Below are 21,414 nucleotides of genomic sequence, written 5' to 3'. Positions count from 1 at the left end.
GTCATCTGCCACTATGATGTTTCATTTTTACCGTGTGGAATTGCAAAAGCAATAATAAAGCAATAAGTTTTAAGCACAAAGAAGATTGTTCTGATCTGACCATGAACCTATATCTAAAAATAATCGCTACATGCCTGGGCCATTGAAGCCCCCCAGCGCCCATCATTATCCGCAGTTTGTCATCCCACTAATGAATCCTGATTAGTCGGGGTGCACCAGCTTGTTCATATAGGGGAGACGTCTGTTTGCTATGACCTTGGCGTAGATTTTGGTGTCTGTATTGATCAATGATGGGGGCGTGTAAGCGATATTCAATCAACACTACAGCTAAATCAATGCCTAGTCTGGGATGCTGAGGAAAACCCTTATTGATGTATTTTTATATCCAGTTCAGTACTCTGGGTGACAACCATTGTATAACACCCCACTCTTAGAATCCCCCTGACCCCACTGAGCCAAGAAGTAGGTTTGTTTTGCAAATTAAAAGGTTTAATTGAAAATTTAAACAATATATATATATCGCACTTCTATAAATAAATTGATAATGGATATTACACTCATTGCCATTCCCAATTGCCGATCAGGGTAGGTGATGGCTACTTTATATTAGTTCAGGCTCACTTTAACAATACTCTATGAATGATTAGCAGTTTGCAAACAAATTTTAGCAAAGAGAAGCAAAAAGCTGCTGATTTCTACAGATGAAGAAATCTGGCCAAATCGCGGTAAATTTCGCGAGTGCGTGTCTCGCGATTACGGGAAAACTATAGGGAGTAGGAAGTCGGTTCTAGGTTGGAAAGCCTAGCTTCTAAGCGTTCAGATGAAAGTTAAATTTCGTTCCTAGCCCAAACGGTTCCAGAGATACCGACGATTAAATAAAAGTAGTTTTTCGGATTTAAAGTAAACTCAAAATGACAGGTGACAGCTTGCAGCTGCAGAATTGACAGGTGACAGTTGTGCAGCTTTAAAAATGACAGATGACACGATTTCTAGGAGGCAGTTCTACTTAGGTTAAAAAAGTTTGGATTAGATTATTTTAACTAAGAGATTGGTTCTGCACAGTTCTGCTAGGTACTCGCAATATAAATTTGAACTAGGCCTCGTCACGGATCTGGTCAACACGTCCGACTGCGGTTCTGTCTGCTCGGTGGGTCAATCAGGCACCGGTTCTGCTCACAGCGATCTGGGTCAGCTCTGCTCTGCTGGTCTAGCCTCTCTGGATTCTGGATGTAACACTGCTTTCTGGGTACTGCTACAGGTTCTTGCAAAAATTCTCGGCAAAACTTCAAACAGCTCGCCAGGCTGTTGAATAGTTTGGTTAGTTTTGAGGCCTGCTGAAGAGGATTCAGCTGGTGGATTCAGGCCTCTCTGCTACAAATTCTGGAGTTAATTTCTGCTACAGGTTCTGGAGATTGATGGATTTGAAGTCTGGATCTCTGGATGTGAAGTCGTCGGTCAGCATGCTCCGCAGCAAATGGAATTGAATGCCTCTACCTCTCCCAGCAGTCTCTTTTTATGTGTTTTGAAAATAGGTGTGTGCCTGGGCCTAGCTAAGCCTGCCCCTCTCTACTTGTCATTGGCCCAATTCTCCCCTCTCCCATGATTGGGGGAAGGAAATGGATTGTCATCATGATGAGGTCTGTTTATGGGTCAGAGGATCCTCCCCTGGTCAGTTTGCCCACAAATCTATATTGGATTCAAATACATCTTTCCCAGATACACAATTTTTTGAAATTACATGTACACATTATATATTCCTTATGGTCCATGCTTGTCCGCCTCTGATCTTCCTGGGGGCATGCATTCAAAAATGACATTTTGCGCTTTTTAACTGGTTTTGCAATATCGGACATTTACCCAAAATTACACACATGTGCGCAAGGAGAATGGACATTAATTGATGAAGTGTCAGATTTTTAACATGCAGACATTTGGAGTAAGACCCTATTTTCCGCTAGCAACCCCCCAGAATAGACCACAGGGTCCTAACGCCTCTTAAAATGTGCACCGAAAAATGACAAGAATAAGGGTATTACTTATATAATTCAGACAAGTCCGTACTATGAATTATCCATCTTTTTTTAAATTATGCCCTGGTCAAAAAGGGTTGTGGCTTCCCACATCACATGGTGGAATAACTGGTTTATCCACTTCCCCCAAGCCAGCTTGTTCAGAGGCACAGCTGCCCCCCAGTTTCTCCCAAGAGGAAGCTATTTTACGACGCCCCCAATATAACATTTGCCTGAGTCAAGGAAGTTGCATTGTTCGGTCCCTTCCAGTTCCCAGGTGCTCCACCCCTAATCTAATCAGAGAGGTGTCAACTCCTTTTGGCAAGGGTCAGCAGGATGCAGCTAGGCCTGGGAAGAGTGGCTGTTGATCCAGTTTCAACTCCTGTCGGGGGTAGTTGTCAGGCAGAATTCAGTTTCATTAAGCCAGGTTTCAGCTAAATGTCACTTTTTGTTCCCAGTTTCCTACATTCAAATCAAACTGACAATTTTTACCTATACATTAAATAATTACTTCCTTCAAGTCATTTCAGAATATAGTTTTACATTGTATCCAACTCCAAGCAAGTCTTTCCTTGGTCTGGTTTTGTTTCATTTGTTCAGTTTTACACAAGTCTGGTGGTTTTAAAATGCCGGCTTTCTGATAGTGGTGAGTTACTGGTAATGCAACCATTTTTGGGATTAAGAAAATGAATTCCCCACAGTTCTGAGTTGCTTTTTGGCAATCAGCATTGCCATTCCCAATGGTTTCAGGCTACTGTGTGTGTAGCCCAATGGTGGTTTTAGGCAGTGCCCTCCTGTGCTCACAACATAGGCAAAAATGGGTGGCAGCCTATTCTTCATGTTTTCCCTGTGCACTCTCTGGGGAGTTCTGGCCATCATGATGTTTTCCATGCCAGTACTGCAGTTTTATGGTAGGGCTTGGATGCATGGGTAAAAACATCCCACAGGCGGTATGACTTTGGGTCCTGTGGGGGCTTGTGTGGCTTAAGTAGGTCGGTTATGGTGGCTTCCCTCAGGGACTCCGGGAGAGTGCCGGTCTCTAGGGCTTCTTCCCAGAGAGCTAGTAGTTGGGGACAGTTCATCTGCATAACTTTTGTAAACATCGGCTGGGAGGCCATCCAGACCCGGGGCCTTACCAGCCGTCCAGTCTTTGATGGCCTGGACTATCAACTCGAGGGTGAACGGGCATTCCAGAGACTCGCTGTCCTCCAGCTTGGGTAGCTGGATGGAAGGCCTGAATCGGTCAAGTTAATTTGCCGTTACCTGGTCAGTGTTCTTGTGCAGGTCAGAGTAAAAGTCCAGGAAGACTGTTGATTTTTGTCCAGTTTTGTGTGTACCGACCCATCTGTTCCCATGATGGACGTAATCGGTTTAAACCCTTGCTCTAATTTGATCAGATTCGCCAGCATCTTCCCGGCCTTGTTACCCTCACTGTACCGCTTGACTCTGGCAGGTTGCTTAATGTATTTTATTTCTCATTCTGCCAGGGCTCTGAACCTGTCGAGCTGCGCCTGCAGTGGTTTGAGGGACTCCCTGCCCAGAGCCAGTGCGTGTTCCAGCGTCCAGAGGTTGGTTTCCACCTGATTGAGGTCGGATCTGATGGATTTGAGTATGCCCACTGATTTGGAGAGGAGATAACACCATGTCCAGACTTTAAACGTATCCCAGAGTGTGGCACGAGAGGCCACCAAGCCCTCATTAATGTTAAGGAATTCAATGATCTCCGCCATCAGGGGTTCTATAATTGACTCGTCCCTCAGAAGGGATGGCGGCATCTGCCAAATGCGATGCATTGTTTCACTGGGCTTCATGATTATTTCCAGTAGTACAGGCGAGTGGTCCGATCTAGTTCGCAGGAGGATGGAGCACCCGCTCACCAATGGGATTAGATTTGGGGATAGTAAGTCTATTTGAGAGCTGGTGGAGTGTGCCGATGAGTAGAATGTAAACTCCTTCAATGCTGGATGTTGCTCTCTCCACACATCCACCAGTGGCATCTCGGCCATACCCTGTTTTATGATTTGAGCTGCTCTGGAATAGGGTCTTGGGTTACCAGCCGACCTGTCCACCTGGAGGTCGAGAATCGTGTTGAAGCCTCAATCCCATATAATATCGGCGTCCCCCTGTGGCGACTCAAAACGCTGGAGTGTCGATGTTCGGTATATATGTGTTTATCAGAATTACTTTGTGGTTGTGAAGCACACCCCATATTGTCACATGTCTTCCATCAGTGTCTACGTTTGATTTGGTGAGCTGGAAACCAGTAAGATGGTGAATAATGGTGCATACGCCTCATGACTGCAAAGAATATCCTGTTCCCACTCTCAGAGGGATCCAGTCCCGGTCAAAGGAGTCCACGATTCTTGCTGTAGCGTGCATCTCCTGCAAGAATAATATATCGACCCTGTGACGACTAGCATAGGACATTATTTTCCTGGCCTTTATTGGGTTTGCCAGGCCCCTTATGTTCTATGTGAGGAGATTTACGTTATGCGTTGAGCCTGCTGGAGCAATATTTGGTTTAATGATGTCGTCGTGTTGTGCCTGTTGTCGACGGTGTGTGAGCCTTGCCCGGTTCTTATGTCCGCATTATCCTCTTTTAACCCCTTACTTTTCCCACCTCCCTTTCCTCGCTCACCCCCACACACAACTGGATAGTGTAATCCCCCAACTCAATTTAACAGTCTGGTGCAGTGGGTGGCGTTGTGCGGACAAAACTTAGAACCTTGGAACTTGGCGCCTACGTTTGCATCGTAACCTTGATTTGCCATAAAGCAGATTTGCCGGTTCATAGTTGTGGTGTATGGGTATTCTGTTTCGTGAGTTTGTGAAGTTGCAACACGGGTTCCGACGGTCATCCATTGTTCTGGGCTTTGGGGATGTGCTGCTCGATGTAAGACATTACTTCGCCGGGTGTCTCGAAATAGTGGGCTCTTGCAGCATGCTGAAGCCACAGTTTGACAGGGAAGAGCACACCTGGTCGAATGTCTGAATGGCCGCTTGGACCCCGTTAGAAAAGTCTGGGTAGATATGCATCCGGTTGGAGTCGTGGGACAGGGAGCTCTTCTCCCGCGATAGGCGCAGCACCAGATCCCAGTCCCGGCCATTGAGGAGGCGGGCTATTATCGTGTGTGGAGGAGCGCCCGGTTTGGGTGGCGGGGCCAAGGATCTGTGGGCGCTTTCTACCAAGAAGTGCTGCGAGAACTGGGCCTCTGGGAATAGTGATCGAAGGACTTCCTCCAGTTATAGCTCCATGGGTATGTTCGTGACTTTCTCCGCTATCCCGACTCCCTGACATTATTGCGACAGGATCTTGATTAGATCCTCACATTTATCATGTATAGATTTGAGTTTCTTTTGGATCTCCTCAATGGCCTTGCAATGAGTGGCCGATGTATCTTCCAGTGTGCTCACCCTCTCATCTGCCTCCAACACTCTGGCAGTCACCTTTTGTATATCTGATAGATGTGATGGTGCTCCCTATGTCATCCAATCTTGTGTTTACGGGCACAAATCCCGCTTGTAGCGCACTCATGTATGGGTCCATGTTTGGATCTGCCTGCTGGTGGGGACTATTAGGAGTGACTTGCGAGGAACCTTGGGAGGTTTCCATGCCGTGTGTGCTCGTAAAGGCATCCATGGGACCTTATTGCCCCTGGCTTTTTTCTGCATGTCCTTGCCCAGTATGCGGCACGCTTTGTGTTGAGCAGGGGGAGGACTATATTCTGTTGCCGTTGTTCTTTCAGTATCTTGCTATGCGGTTGGTGCAGGGTCAAGAGCAGGCGGGGGGGCTGAGCTATCCGAGCCTCGGCACCCAGCTCACCAGTCTCTTATTTGAACACCCCAGCGGAATAGTTCAGATGCTACCAATTTGACTGTGGTTGGATTGGCTATACTGGCAATGTGTACCCCTGTGTATGGATCCGGCTGCTGTGTGACAAAGTTGTTTGTCCTTCTGCCGCAGTGTGGATCCCGTTGCACCCATGCGGCACGTAGCACCTCTCAAGGCTATTCAGACCGTGGCCATGCAGTTTGTGCAGGATTGTTTCAATGAGAAGTCTCTCTCATAGTTTCTACTGGGACAAATGATTTGTACGATATAATGGTCTCTTCATTCTCCGGCATTGTGAAAAATGCCAAAGTCAGGAAAAGGGTTATGATTAGAACTTAGATGCTTTAAAAGTGAAAGTGGTTAACGCTTCCCTTGTATTAGTAGAAGGATTTTTTAATGCTTAACAAAGACTAGCCTTGATGGTTTGTTGGAATCATCTGTGATTGATATAGCTGTTTGTGGCATCAGGCCTTACAGCAAGAGAGATTTGAGATCAGATAGTGCATTTCATAAGGCTGTTCAGTGAGAGATTTTTAGGGAGGCTTCAATTGCCAGTAACTTCAAGGGACCCAAGTTAACACTGGGACCCATTGCTGTTAGTGTCTGGTGAATTCCCCCTTCCTGGTGGTCATTGCATTTAGTACCCTTAGGCAAAGCTGCAAGGAACTAAGAGCAATACTTTTGACAGAAATATCAGGTCATGGCATGCACGCAACATGTTTGTTTTTTTACCAAAGTTATTCTTTATTCTCACTCAACATAGCCTCCGTTAAAATGGAGGGCAGGCTCCGTGCGGAGCCACTCTTCCATCTTCATGTTGGCCAGGCATCGTGTGTAGGCGTAGTATGGTGTCGCCATGAAAGCGCAGTGTGAGTGTTGGCCTGGCAGGGTGAGAATGGGTTACAGGGGAGGAAGGTGGTGGGGAAGGGGAGGCAAGATGGATGACTGGTGCTTGCTACAAACCATAGCTTGGATCGTGAGATTCAGCCAGGTTCTGAGGCATCCAGGCTTGCTGACACACCTGCATAGGGTGCTGATATAGCTAACTCAGCATGTCATTGGTTTTCCTAGTACCCGAAAGTGAGGTGCAAGCTTCGGTCTATGGTACAGAGTGTGTTAGTTTGCATAGCCCTGCTCCTTCCATTTCCACTAGTGGGGAATCTTTTAACATCCTCACCTTCTTAGAATATAGCCTGCTATTTGGGATGATTAACCTGTAGACACTTTGCAGAAGGGTTCGGGAAGCTCTATGGAAGTCCTTTTCTGAGCAAGTTGTTGCAACAGAACAAGCTTTTACTCCTATTACTGGCGGATCAGATTAAAGGCACTATACCATTACGCCAGTTATACTGGATGCTATGATTTTGAGGAAAAATAGAACCCTTGCTCTTTCGTCTCATTCCATCTTGTGCAGATGGATTGACATGTTGGCTGTGAAAAATGAGATTGCTATGGTCGAATCTGGAATAGCCCCCAACCCACTTCCCTGTCCACTGGAGGAGAACAGGGCACAATTTGCATTCAATGTCACTAAGCGAAAATTGGACATAAAAAAAAGATTTCCGCCAGAGGCATAATAAATGTGTTTGTTATAAGAATACATAGATAATCTATAAATCCTAGGAAATTCAGCTTCTTGGCTGCTGTTCTTAGTTTTCCCAGTTTGAAAAAGTAGATCTTGTAAAGCAGGCTGAGACCCAGACCCCCACCTGCTTCAACAGAGCTCTCTCGTCCTGGGCAGTTCTGTATCGTTTTGCCGAAATACGGCTCCTATACCACTCTTGCTGCTGCTACCACTCATTTTAGTAACTTGGTAAATGCCTATGGTCCGGGCTGATCAGGCCTATGGGGAACTCTGGACAGTTCCCGGTAGGCCTCTGCACCCTGGGTCTGTTTTATGTGGTAACCTATTTTATTTCCACATTTTCTCATAGGAAAAGGGTTGGGCTCGCTGAAAATGTGTAATATGGGCCCACATTGAACATTATTTCCAGGGCCTCTTTTGGCTCTCAGTCCACAACTACCCATGGCGTTGAAGATAGCCGAACGGAAGCCTTTTCAACTCTCATCTGCCCAAGTGCAGGAACTTTCTGTGGGTGCGATAATTAAGAACCGTCAGATAAACGGCTTTAAGATCTTATCTCACTAACTAGCTCTCCTTCCTTAGGGATGTCCTTTAACAGATGACTGCGCTCCAGTTAGGGTATACCAGCCATCCATTCATGTCTCTAAGATTTAGGACCCGTCTCCTATTCCCTTTTGAGGGTACTAGCAACTGGTTGCTGTGAAAATCGCACCTGTTCCGTCACTGCTTACCCCAGTATCTGTAGGTATTCGATACTCATCCAGATCGGTACAGGAGCCTTAATTTGAGCGTTCCCCTGAACTCCAACTGAAGATCTGCCAAGGTTTGCAAAAATGATCCGCAGTCCTGCCTCCTAACAGTGCACCGTATCCTCCATTCTGCAGTGGGTGGTTGTCTGGCCACACTTTTCCAGCAACATCCTCTAAACCCTCGGGAGGATATCTCAGGGGCAACGTGCTTGCCTTGGCAGCAAGATGACACTGAGCACCACAGGTTCGATCCCCGGGTCTGCGCTTTGAAACCTCTGGATATTAAGCGCGTTAAACCCTCCTCCTTTGCTATTGCCCCCGCCCCACTTCACTTCTCGTGGGGAAAAGGTTCTGCTTGTCGATATTCCCAGCACTGCACTGCCTTAAATCCACATTGGGGACTGCACTGGAACACGAAACCAAGAGATGCTGCTTCGGCCGATCCTGCCAACTATTCTTGTCATTAAGATTTTCTTTATTGGGGCTTGCACCTTGTCCAAGGCGGCCGGGGTACTTGCCAACGAACCGTCCCATTACTTTTGGGAACATATTGCTTAATAGCATTCCTTGAGCAGCCTGACTGATAGTGTAGGGGGCAAGCTCAATGGGCTTGACAACTGTCTTTAGCGTCACTGTGCTGAGATGAAATCAAGCATCTCCCTTTTACTAAAAAGCAGACTGCTCTCTGGGCCCAATTGCCAAAGGTAGTCCCGTCTAGTGGTATCTCTAGCCCTCTCGGCTTAATCCATTATTTTTATGCCAGGCCAATATTTTGATGTGGCTGTGCTATGCTACTTGTACTGCCTTTTGGTATTTTCTGCAATGCTTTGAAATGAAGTTTTCTTATGTTTGGTATGATATGCCACATTGTTATGCTACCCGATGTCATTTTTGTGCTGCTGGAACGTTTTGAATAAAGTTAGTCTGTTTGGACCGATGTGTTTTGTTCTCCAGTGAAACGGCATATCTAAAGGTTTATGGCTCATAGTTCAAATGAAGGGTGGTGAAAGGGTCTGTAAAGGCGTTCCCCTGCCCATTTTGCATCAATGGCCTTGCATTTCTTTCCCATCAACCCCCCACGCCCGCTTCTGACTCGCACGCCCGCTTCTTATTCCCCTCCTATAGTTGAGCTAAAACCAATGAGCGTTTCTTTTTCCTAAAATTGAATTTCTAATAAATATTGACTCTCTGGAAGGATCTGACTGAAATGTTTATTAAAATTGTCTGGCAGCGACTACGCCAAATTGGAAATGTTGTGATGAATTCGTAGAAGGTTCAATTGTTATTAGGCAACACGTGTACAGCGTAAAACCGCTAGATGGATTTGTGTCAATTAAGATTTATGGAAATTAAGAAACCAATTGGTCACAAGACGTTGATGATTTTTGTTTTTTTGTTGTTGTTGGTGTAAATCAGTCCAGTAGTTTACTTGTAAAAATTGGCTGTGAAGGGGGTGCCCATAGTCACAAAAAATCTCCCACAGTGCGCTGCTTTTTTTCAAGCTATTCCTGCTGGGCCAGGAAGAAGCTCAGCATGATATTTTGTGATTCATGACGGTAGCGTTTGAGAAGTGTCATGAAAGAGGACTAAATGTTGAGCTGCGCATGTTGTAAAGTGCTGGAGTGGCCTGTTTATCACCAGCTCTGCTGGTGGGTTCTAGCTGCATGCCATCATGCTTTGTAGGTCCTGCTGGTGACTTCTTTGAGCCCCTGGCGTGGACACCCCTCGCAGGGTAGCAATCTTGCACCAGTACCTGCAATAAAAAAGAATCGGTGTGGGCTCACGGCTCCATTTGTGCCCGGCTGGCTACCTCTCAGCACCATGTGTGGTGCAGATAATGTCACAATTACATAAACTACTAAGTAATCCCAATATGACCATCTACATGACACAATTATTCTCAAAGCCTTTTTTAACATTGAATATAGTATAAAACATTTCCTTCTAAATCTCTGGGACAACCAAAGCAATACTTAACTGCAGAAGAGCAGCAACGAAAGAGGGCAGGTTTTTAGCGTGATATTGTGGGTTCGGGGGGGGTCGACTGATTGGTGGTCCAAAGGCATCATGAAGCAAGACACAGACAACAGATTCAAAGTTAAAAATAAAATGGTTCATTAAAGCAAATATCAGGATGGTAGAAGGCATAACTTTCACTATGCTAAGGTGAAATTTCCCCACGTGAACAAAACTAAGGAAAGTCTGAGTCAAAGAGTTCATCTTAAAAGCCTGTCTGTGTCGGAAACCTATGCTTGCCCACACAGCTAAAGCCAAACAACGTATAGGGATGTCAATAATAAAAGAAATGATCTACACAAAGTTCTGAGCTTCGTCCAGCTCTTGGCTTCCTCTTCAGCTCCCCTTCCCCAAGTTCAAGAAACATCCACAAAAGTCTCAAGATTACCTTTCCCTAGTGCAAGGCAATATAGTTCCACGCAATCCTCGGGGGTTCCCTTCCCCAAGATTTCAACGTAGCCGCTTGTGCAACTTTCAAAGTTCAACATAAATCTAGGTCCATTTGACCCTCCTTCTGGCTTGCTTTACCAGTGCACTCGCAGTGCTCCTTCTTGGTTTATTTCACAATGTCTTTGACTTTAACAATTTTGGGCCCCCTAGTCTAGGCGCAGTTGTTAGACTACACTCTTCACCCATCGCAGGTCGCGCAACCAGGAACCCTAGGCCCTCCAGCCCACACAGGTTCTTCTGTACTTGCTCTTGTGTACATATTCACGTTCACTTAGCTTAGCTTCTCTTTGTCGGCCTTGTGGCTATATGTGCAGTTTCACACTCTGCTGGTTTCTTCTGGTTAGCCTCTTGTCTTTGCCATAACGTGTCACACACCTCTTGCCAGTCTTTGGCCTTGCTGCACTGTATCCATTCTTAAAGTTCACTTTGTGGTGGCATCTTCTTCGTCCCAGTACTAGAGTGGTGAAATTAGGTTTTAGTGTTCATCACTCCTAGTTGCGTCTTCCTCGTCCTAGTACCTTCAGAGGTAAAATTAGGGGAGAGGTTTTACAATAGCCTATAAAACCCGGGATGGAGTGTTAGGTTGATCTTCAATAGGGAAAGTGGGGATACCAGGGAAAGGTGATAATGTGTCTCGCTTAAGGGCACCCCACTCCCAATCTCCAAGGACCCTCCACCATGGTGATCCTCCCTCGCTTCTCCACACCCAGGGTCAGGATCCTAAAGCAATGGCCTTTCCCTGGCCACCTGAGAAGGGGATCCAGGGGTGTGTGAGTGAGAATTCCCTCAGGTTTCTCACAGTGGGGAAAATAAATACTACTACTCAAAATTAGATTTATTTTGCAGGGGAATGCTGAATTTTGAGAGATGTTTCTTGTTTAAGTTTTGTGAGCTCCTCAAGAGTATTGCAGATTAGCATAATGCTGGCCTTCGGAGTCAAAAGGTAGGCTGATAAAAGTATCTAAGTTTAGTTCAGCTCAGAACTTTCTTGACTTTGCTGCTAGAGGTATGTGCATTGAGGCGAATACCAGGACACATAGTTAGTTGCACTCCTTAGTTACAACAGCAAGCTGGGAAAAGGGTTATTTGCCTCCCATGTAATGCCAAAAATCTTTCTTATGGCTATTTACTAGTATGGGTAGAGTACCATAATAGCAAAGTCCTTTGTTGTGATTTCACAACCTCTGAGCAAGATTCCTGCACAGTGAGCATGCCAAACCTTAAGCAGAAATTCAAGATTTCATGTAAAGAAAGCAGAAGTAAGGCGAACAGTCTTCTGCTCCCAGAAAGAGATTCCAGCAAAACAAGCCTCTGATCTCTGCTACTTACTGTACTCCCCCCCCCCCCCCCCCAAGCAAATTACAACTCTTGTTTAACAGTGAATCCTCTTCATTGTCCCAATAGGTGAAAGAATAGTGCCTTTATCAGCTTTCAAAGAACTCCCCTAGGATTCCTGGACCTTTGCAGTTCCATGTTTTGTCTTTCTGCTCCTCTTGTTAATCCATCGTGCTCCCCTTGCTGCCATGAACCTTTAGCACCTTTCTGCATCCAAGATGTTTCTGGGCTTCTTTGTTGTATACCTTTTTGTCATGGCCATAGGCCCCAGAACACAAACCACACCATCTAGTGATGGGGGCATTGGGTCACTTGACTCGCTTATGTCCCTTTTGGGACCTATAAACACAGGGGCTCTGGCTGAACTCAGTCCTGGCGCCTTTGGCGCCAGGGTCATATAGAGATGTGAGCAGGAACACTTTATTTCAGTGCAGGAGTGCTTTTACTTTATTTCAGTGCAGGAGTGCTTTTACTTTATTGCAGGAGTGCTTTTCCTTTCAGTGCAGGAGTGCTTTTCCTTTCAGTGCAGGAGTGCTTTTCCTTTCAGTGCAGGAGTGCTTTTCCTTTCAGTGCAGGAGTGCTTTTCCTTTCAGTGCAGGAGTGCTTTTCCTTTCAGTGCAGGAGTGCTTTTCCTTTCAGTGCAGGAGTGCTTTTCCTTTCAGTGCAGGAGTGCTTTTATTTTACAAGAACTTTCCAGGAGCTGAAAGCCTTTATTCCAGAGAACATCCTCATTTGCTGGCTCATTGGGTGTGGCTCCCTAGGCCTGGTCTGCATGTGCTGACTCATCGGGTGTGGCAGGCAGGCTGAAGCTGGTGAGTGTGTCTTCAGAAGCTCAGCTATATAACCTGCTCCATCCTTAAGGCCGGTGCTTCGCGTTACTGTGCACTCGCGTGCAATGTGACGTTCACTGCCGCTTGGACCAGTTTACTTACCCTTGAAACCAGGCGTTCTCCTGCATACTCTCCTCCAGGAAACAGGTGCTTCATCATTTCATCTGCTGACTCATCTCCTGACATCCAGTGATCTTGATCCTGACGCTGCAGCACTGCACTCTGCATCCACGAACTCAGACCCTGTGAAGAAGAAAGACGAGGTTAGAACATCCGTCCTAGGGCCACGCCGCATTTGAACCCTGCGCGCCCCATAGTTTACAATTTAGCAGCTACTGTACCGCTGCAGCTTTGTTCCTCATTCCCTCCGGCTGTCACCTCAAGCTCTGCAGCTTCTGCCGGGCCGGCAACATCCCCTGCAAGGGAAGAAAGCAAAAGAGCAAACATCAAAAGTGGAACAGACTGCAATACAAGACAACAGACTTTACTATACAACAAAAATAGACGAGGAAAGACAAAGGCAAACATGAACACTTAGCTGAAGTATAGTGGCTTAGTCGCAGCAGGACTGGACTACCACGTGCAAGGGACCAGTGAAGGAACTCTGTCCGGATCATACAAGCATCCCTGCCAGAAGCAGCAGGATGGAGTGCTTGCCAAAACTAATCAACAGGTGAGCTTTCCAGGGGCAGCGCATCCCACGGGTACCACGTTTTGGTAGGAGGGGTCTGGAAGGGGATCAGGCACAGAAGCTGGCATACTCGCGCCCCCTATTATCCATGCAGGAGCAGTCCCGAGCAGCATTACCTATTACCACCAGTCACCACATAAGCGCAGAGGGCAAAATTAGACCCAAGCAACCTCACCCCCAGGAGGGCTGCAACCGTGCCCAAACACCTCCACAGAAACCAGGTGAGCATAACACTTTTCCTGTCTCGTCTGAGCTTCTTGCAGATGGGTTCTGACCAGCCTACTCACCTTCTCCATGTACTCCTGGGAACTATAGAGCATGTTCCTCAAAAGTGGACCAGGTTTTTAGACTGGTTTCTTTGTTTTCCCTAACTCTCTGGCTGGCCTCCGTTGGCTCTACTCCTATCCCCACCTGCGAGGATTAGAACCTCAGGGTCATCTTTGACTCCACCCTTTCCTTCTCTGCCCACATCTCTGAGGTCTCTAAAAAGTCAGATTTCCTACTGCACCTCCTCAGAGGTACTCTGCCTTTCCTCACCTTCCCCCAGATTCTCATGGTATTCCAAGCTCTGGTTCTCTCTAGCTTGGACTATTGTAACCTCTTTCTAAATCTACCTGCCTCTACTCTCCGCCCTCTGCAACTAATCCAGAACAGGACTGCGAGACTTGTCCTTGGCCTCAAGCCCTGGGATCGTATCTCTCCAGCTCTGAAATCTCTCCATTGGCTCCCAGTGGATGCAAGGATTAAATTCAAAACTCTCTGCATTGTCCACAAGGCTTTCTGGGGCCTGGGTCCAAAATACCTTCAGCTGTCACTCCGCAGATACCTCCCCTCTCGAGCTCTTCGCTCCTCTACCTCCAACTCCTTCAGGGTCAGTCGTTTTTCAAAGAAACGAGCTGGGGGGTACATCTGCTTTCGGCTGGGACCTCCCTCTGGAACAGCCTCCCTGCCACTCTAAAGCTTGAGGAGAACCATCTCCAGTTCCGGAAGCACCTCAAGACCTTCCTCTTTTCTTCTGCCTTCGCTCCCCCTCTCCCCTGCTGATCTGTTCTCTCTTGGCACTGTGCACCTGGCCACCCTCTGCCCTCCGGGCCTACGTACCTGCTCACACTGCCACCCTCCCACACTCTCTGGGCCACCCCTTGCACTGGGGGTCTGTATCTGTACCCATACAGCCCCCCCTTTTTCTTCCTGCACTTATCAGACCTACCCTGTCTGCTGCCTTAAACTTAGCACTTGCAAATTGCTGGCTGCACTAACACTGTTTGTTGCCTTTATTTATTGTTATTTATCTGTTTCTTCTCTGCTTCGTACTTTCCACTTATCCCTCCTTCCATGCAATTCTCCTCCCCCTCACCCATGCACTTGCACGTTCCCAATGTCACAGGGCCTAGTAAGGTCACGGTTCTGTTCTCCCCTGTTCCCCTCCGTTGCCTTGTTGCACTCTGAAACACTTGTGTACGAGCACGATAGAAATAAAATGTCAATATCAATTTGTTGTCGTAGTAGTTTGTCATTTATATAGTGCCTTTATCCCATTAGTGTGGCCTCAACGTGCTTGTGGTTGAACGCCCTTGGGGACTGGAGTCCAAGTATGTAGATTGTTGGAATGGGTAGAATGTCGGTGCGCATTAGGCCAAGATGGGGTTAGGTGGGCTGACCGTGCTCCACTAAGCAACCCAAAATGGTCAGGTATATGGATGGGTGCTGGGGGAGGTCAGGAGAATTGGAGGGTGCAAGGATTTGACCTCATAAAGAAAGACTAGTATGTTGCATCGTGATTTGTATTTAAGAAAAGAATTGCATTTATTTAGTCGAAACATCCAAATGAGTAACCTTTTTTTTTTCTCTCTCAAGGGCCCATATTCTATTGTGCCTGTACACTGCGTGCCGAATGTGATAGTTGGCACTTACTCTGCACCAGTTACCCCCATAATGCTCTCCTAGAGCTGAGGTTTGTTGAAGTGGATTTGTGTTCAATGTATCTGAAGGATGCATATTTTCATGTTCCAATATTGTACCACCACTGAAAATGCCTCATTTCCCAGATTTATTGCAAGCAGCAATCTGGAGTATAGGCAGATTCTCTTTGGCCATAGCATTGCTCCCAGACACACTGCCAAACTGTCTGCTCTGATTGCTCATCTGAGGACTCGGGGGGAATACTCATTTATCTGTATTTACGGGATTGGTTATTGAACGTATTTCAAAATCTGCAAACAATCATCGGATGTTCTGTTTTTTTCTAGGTTTTGGGGTTAATCACACAATTCCTTTTTACTGTACTTTTGTCCTCCAGAATGAAGACTAGCTTACATACATGGGCTGGGTCAACTTTTTCTGTCGTCGTCTCATACATGAAAGTTGCAGGGAATTATAGGTCTTGTGTTTAATGTTCTGTGGTTCCATTTGCAAAGCTAATGAGATTATGCCAATAACTGAAGATGTTCAGGGATAGTCACAGCGCATAATGCCTGGCCCCTGCTGTCCTCTCTAATAAAGAGTTTCACCCCCCCCCACACCTCCTCACTCCCATCTGTTTGAATGGGTGGCATGGCCCCCTTGATCCTGGCCTTGGACCAGCCGACCTGATGGCCCCTGACCACACTCCTCCTGCCCCCCCACTCGATGCCCCAAACCCCCATGACCTCCTTGCAAGTGTCTCAACCACAGCTCTAGCCCCTCTCAAAGCTGTCCAGCTTGCCACAGCTCGCCTCATTTCAGGACTGAAGAAGTTCAATTACATTGGTCACCCCTCCAAGCTCGCATCACCTTCAAGACTGCCTGCCCCACTGCAAAGCTCTAATGCCCAAGATTCCATCTTACTTGGCTGAAAAGCTCACAATTGCAGGAGAACAACACAACGAGCCAAGATATTCCCAGACTGGATTCCAAGAAGTGCAAGAAAACAAGCATGTTCCTACTATCCTCCCATTTTCTGCAACAAACTACATGCTAATGTCAGTCTCTCTCTCTCCCTCTTGTGATTCTGGAAAGAACTGAACACTGTCGTTGAGGAACACTTGGCTGACCGAATAAGGATCCATACCCCCTCCCTCCATACCCCCACCCACCATCACTAAATACCACTCCCTCTATTGTCTGGTACTTTGTTGCGTTCTAGCTAGGTTAGCGCTATATAAATTGGCTGCATATGGTGCCACTGATTTATTCATCCAAACACTGCTTGTAGGTCTTCTAAAACAATAATGAGATAGTGACCCGGGTGTAAAATATGTGAAATACTGTGGTCTTCTTTTTCTTAAAGGACTCCTCCTTTCCTGCTAACATCATTAACATACTTATGTAGCCTCACATAGGAATGGACTGGGCAAGGACAGCCGATAATGATGGAATTTTGGGAGAAAACGATCAACAGGCATTCTTTCAAACCTTGAGACTTAAATGGGTTCTCTAGGGAATGCTGCAAAACCATTGTGGCACAGCACATCCTGAGAGAGGGCTCCTATAACCTCTCGGACAACGTTGATGGCTCTGTATGGCTATACACGAAAAGCAACAGCGACATAGAGAAGATAATCGGGGCATGTAAATCTTCCCAGGCGCCGGGCCCTGACTGGGTGTGTAGCTCACTTCTTAAGTTGGAGCGGGCGGTGTGGGCAGAAGCTCTTAAATAGTTGTTTAGCAGGATTAGTGTTTTACAGACTATTCAGACATCATGGAGGGAATGCACAATTGTCCCAGTCCACAAGAGGGGAAGGCCTGATGACCCAAAAAATTATCGTCTACTGGCGCTGCTTGATATTCCAGCAAAGGTCTTTGCACGATTACTATTGGCAGAGCTGGAAGAATGGGTGGTTGAGAAAAATAATTCCCCCAAACCAGACTGGATTCTGTAAGGGGTGTGACACAACACTCAATAGCATAGCCCTGGTGTCAATTATTCAGCAGGCCTGGTCCATCCGTCGAACATCAGTGTGTGCTGCATTTATAGAGTTTAGTGCTGCGTCCAATAGGGTGGACAGATCAAAACTATGGACAAAACTGTGTAAATGACATTTCCCCTGAGGTTTCATAAAATTATAATTCTCTTACATCACAGTATACGCGTGAAGGTTCGAGTTGATCAAGCAGGGGGAACCTCTGGCTGGATTGACACAAATAAGGGACTTAAGCGGAGGTGCATGCTGGGAGCCATGCTTTTCAAATTTTACTTTGTGGGCCTCGGTATGGGGTGCCTAGGGGGGGTGAGGAGGGGAGAGATTGCCAATAGCTCAGCTAACCCACCAAAGCTTAGGAAAGTTTTCAATCCAGTGGTTGGGCTACACTGGTGACTTTGCCATCTTCGACTCTACCCCCTGGGGTCTGCAGGCGAACCTGGATAAACTGGTACAATACGCAGAAGACTATGGTCTCATAATTAACACTGATAAAACTAAGGTCATGGTCTGGGGGGGGGGTTTGATGGGCACTGTTGCGCGGTAGCAAAATGGCCGCCACTTGAGAGATCTTGCATCCATCAACACTTTATATCCTACACTCCCTACTCTACCATGGTCGTTGCGTGCTGAAAACACCAGTATTTTGACCATAACAACCGTGAGGCATTGCCTGAACCTTTTTTGCATCTTGCTTCTTTACATCCAGCGTGACCCGAGCCTTGCAGCTTCCATCTGGGCCAGTAGCCCCGGTGGTGTCGTGAGGACACAGTTCGCGCACTGAACTCTGTTGCCAGCCTCCATGGGCTCTGACTTCGTCCACACCCTGGCGGAGCAAGATCCGGCATTCCAACTTCAGTCCACGGGATTATGGCTTGACTGCGCCCACCTGCTCCCCCTGGTGTGGTGTCTTGCTGGTGCTCCCCCCACCCCTCAGGCTGCCAGCCAGCTACCGCCTGCCTCCACATCAGGCTTGATAGCGCCCACCTGGGCAGTGTTTCTGGGCGCACCAACGTCTCCTTCCTGTCCCTACTTACTCTCGGCAGGGCTGCAAGAGCCTGGGTCACCTGCGCACCGCAACCTCACCTTTGTTCCTCACTGTAGTTGCGGTCTCTGCTCCAGGGCTCTCTCCCTCAATTCAGACTTGTGCTCTTGACTCTATGGTTGCCCTCCGGTTGGGAAGCCTTGTGCAGTCTGGCCTCCAATGTGGCCGGTTGCTCAGCTGCGACAAATCTTCTTCAGACGATCTTTCTGGCATAAGCCTCGCACAGCCTTGATGGCGCCTGCACAGATCCTGGATCACTCTTCCTGGCTGTGCTCACTTTAGCTATAATAGCCAGCAGGAGCCTCGCCACATCCTGCTCTTGGCCTGGGTGCGCTCCGTTGGAGAGCCCAGTCTGGGTCCCCCAGGCATAAGCCTCTCTCCCTCAACTCAGACTTGTGGCTGCTTTTGGCTCAGCGCCTGTCCCCCGGTAGCGCGGGCCTGTGCTGCTTTGTCCTCATGTGGTGGTTGCCTACTGCGAGTCCTACTCAGATGCTCTTTCTGACATAAGCCTTGCACCGCCCTGAGGACGCATGTAAAGATCCTGGCTATACTGCCCTTTGCTATAATAAACGGCGTGAGCGTCGCAAAGACCCTGGTGAGCCTTCTCACAGTGGAAAGCTCCGTCCACCGGTCACCTGCCCATTGAGGCCCGTCTCTGTTGCGACCTGGATCAGCACCATGTCGGGTGATGCTGGGATAGGAGCTTCGCCCCCCCGAGGCCTGTCCAGTACGCAACAACAGCCTAATTGGGATTGCTGCCTGCCCCAGGGCTCCTGCTACATACCATCCTCTACAATTGGCTTTCTAATCAACAAGATGTGAAATAACCAGAAGCAAGCTAAAATGGATCAATTTACACGCCAGGACCAGCCATACCCTCCACCTGCTAAGGCTTCATTCTCCACTACAACTTATGTGTCCCCTTTAAATTAGACCCCGCTTGCTGTAAAAAAAAAAAACGGTACAGACCATCTCGGCTCCAAAATTGACACACTAGGTGGAGACCTCAGCTGTTTAAATAGATAAGTTATGTGGCTGCCTGACTGAAGCGCAGCAGCAGATGGGGGGACAACAAGGATAGGGTGGCATCCCTGCAGCAGGAGGTCGTGTCTCTACAACAATCGGTCAGATGTATGGAGGACAAAAATGACTAGAAGGGAGATTGCGCAGGAACAATATTCGTATTGTAGGTGTTCCCAAAACTACACAAATGGACAACATGGTATTGTTTGTGGAAAAACTTTTATTGGAAATACTAGAGCACCCCACCAATAGCTAACATGTTCTGGTTGAAAGAGCACATCGCTCACTTGACACGAAACCACCCCCAGGAGCACCAGACAGACCTATCATCTCCAGGATACTCCACTATAGGGGCAGACACTCTTCTCAGAGCAGTGAGAGATAGGGGCGAGCTACGTTTTGGCTCCTCATTCATCGGACAGTCTCCTGATTCTAGTCCACAGGTTCAGGAACGGAGGAAGTTGTTTTAGGCGGTTAGAAACAAGCTCAGGGGGGGAAAAAAACCTTTAATATGCTATGTTCCCTTCTAAGCTCTGTTATCCACAATGGAAAGACCTGGTTCTTCGCCAACTCTGCATTGGCTGACCGTTGTCCGATCCCATGGAAGCCCAAGGGGATCCCAACAGCTGACCCAAGCACTTGCCCCTCCTGTTGCAATGCGACCATCACAATTCTAAACCCGAAACAAAATCAGCTGACACCATGCTAGAGTGATAATAGTTCTCATTCTGGTCACCCGAGTGGTGCAGCCACGGCCAGTACCCCATTCGCACAGACACTGTGTCTTGTTCTTTGTGTGTTGGTTTCTTGGAGTGGGCAATATGCAGGTATGCTGGGGTTTCTGGCATGGGTGGGGGTGGCAATGGTTTTAGTTTTATGTTTAAGGTGCATACATGATCATTATCTCCTGTTACAGAAATTTAAGGTAAACAGTTGTTTCTCTGGGGATGAAACACTCTTGTGTTGCACAAGCTGTGTCATGATACCTCACGACTGGCCCTTGAACCAAATGACCATGAGGGGTGATTCCCTAAATATGTCTTGGAACATTAGAGGGGTTACCAATTGTAAAATATTTTAACTGTTGGTTAAGCAAGCCAAACTGCACAAGGGGTGGGGGGTCGCTCCCTGTGGCCAAGGGCTGGGGGATACTTGGGTATGGTTCTTCCTATTCGTCACAATCCAGAGGTGTCACAATATATATACACATCAGTCATTGAATTTCGTCTGCATGACAACATATGTAATGTGGAAGGACGCTATATCTTTACATATGTAATGTGGAGGGACGCTATATCTTTCTTGTGGGTGAATGTCTTGGGTTGAAGATTCTTTTTATCAATGTATATGCCCCTAATGTTGATTCACCTTGATTTTTCCGGAATTGTGCTGCCATGATCTATACCTTTCCTGCTTATGAAGTGGCGTGGGTGTGGGACTTTAATTTAGCGGTGTCTCTGGACCGGTCGCTGACCAGCGCAAACTGCACTATCTAAAGCTGCCACAGCCTGCAGCGACATAGCTAATTCATTCGGGTTGGTAGATATATGCACCCCAATACAAGGGAGTTTTCTTCATTCTACTAGAGTGCTCATGACAGTGCCTCAGGATAGACTACGATATGTTGTCCGTTCCCCTGGTTGGTGTGACACAACTCGCCAGAATGTTACCAAGGAGACACTCCGACCACTCCCCGATACTTGCTGTCATTTCCATTCCCAATACAGTGCCAAGCCCTCCTCAGTGGCACTTCCGCCCCATGCTCTTGAGGACGAGGCATTCCGGACAGGGATTCGGGGGAGATCCTTGAATATTTTCACACCAATGCTGACTCTGTCCCTGACTACTGAACGATTTGGGAGGCCTTCAAGGCTTTTATAAGAGGCTGTTGCATTTCCAGGGAGGGTGGTGTCCTTAAGTCCTTGAGGGTGACCTTGCGTCGCCTAGAGA

General features: G+C 47.3%; 1 protein-coding gene across 5 annotated transcripts in view; it reads left to right on the top strand.

Moving 5' to 3' along the window:
- CYRIB (CYFIP related Rac1 interactor B) overlaps positions 1–21,414 on the top strand; it is an 819,696-nt gene that overhangs the window by 336,542 nt on the left and 461,740 nt on the right. Inside the window, exon 1 of one of the 5 annotated variants that reach the window (XM_069621631.1) lies at positions 15,360–15,451. The exons of the other annotated variants lie outside the window; for them this stretch is intronic. The gene's annotated coding sequence lies outside the window, so the exon portion shown is untranslated. Of the gene's footprint in view, positions 1–15,359; positions 15,452–21,414 lie in introns of those variants that run through there. 5 annotated transcript variants of the gene reach the window in all.

This window comes from Ambystoma mexicanum, chromosome 5q, assembly GCF_040938575.1.
Source record: "Ambystoma mexicanum isolate Mex_15411 chromosome 5q, UKY_AmexF1_1, whole genome shotgun sequence".
Classification (NCBI taxonomy): Eukaryota; Metazoa; Chordata; class Amphibia; order Caudata; family Ambystomatidae; genus Ambystoma; species Ambystoma mexicanum.
Note: the sequence above shows the minus strand (reverse complement) of the source record. Positions and strands in the feature narration are given on the sequence as shown.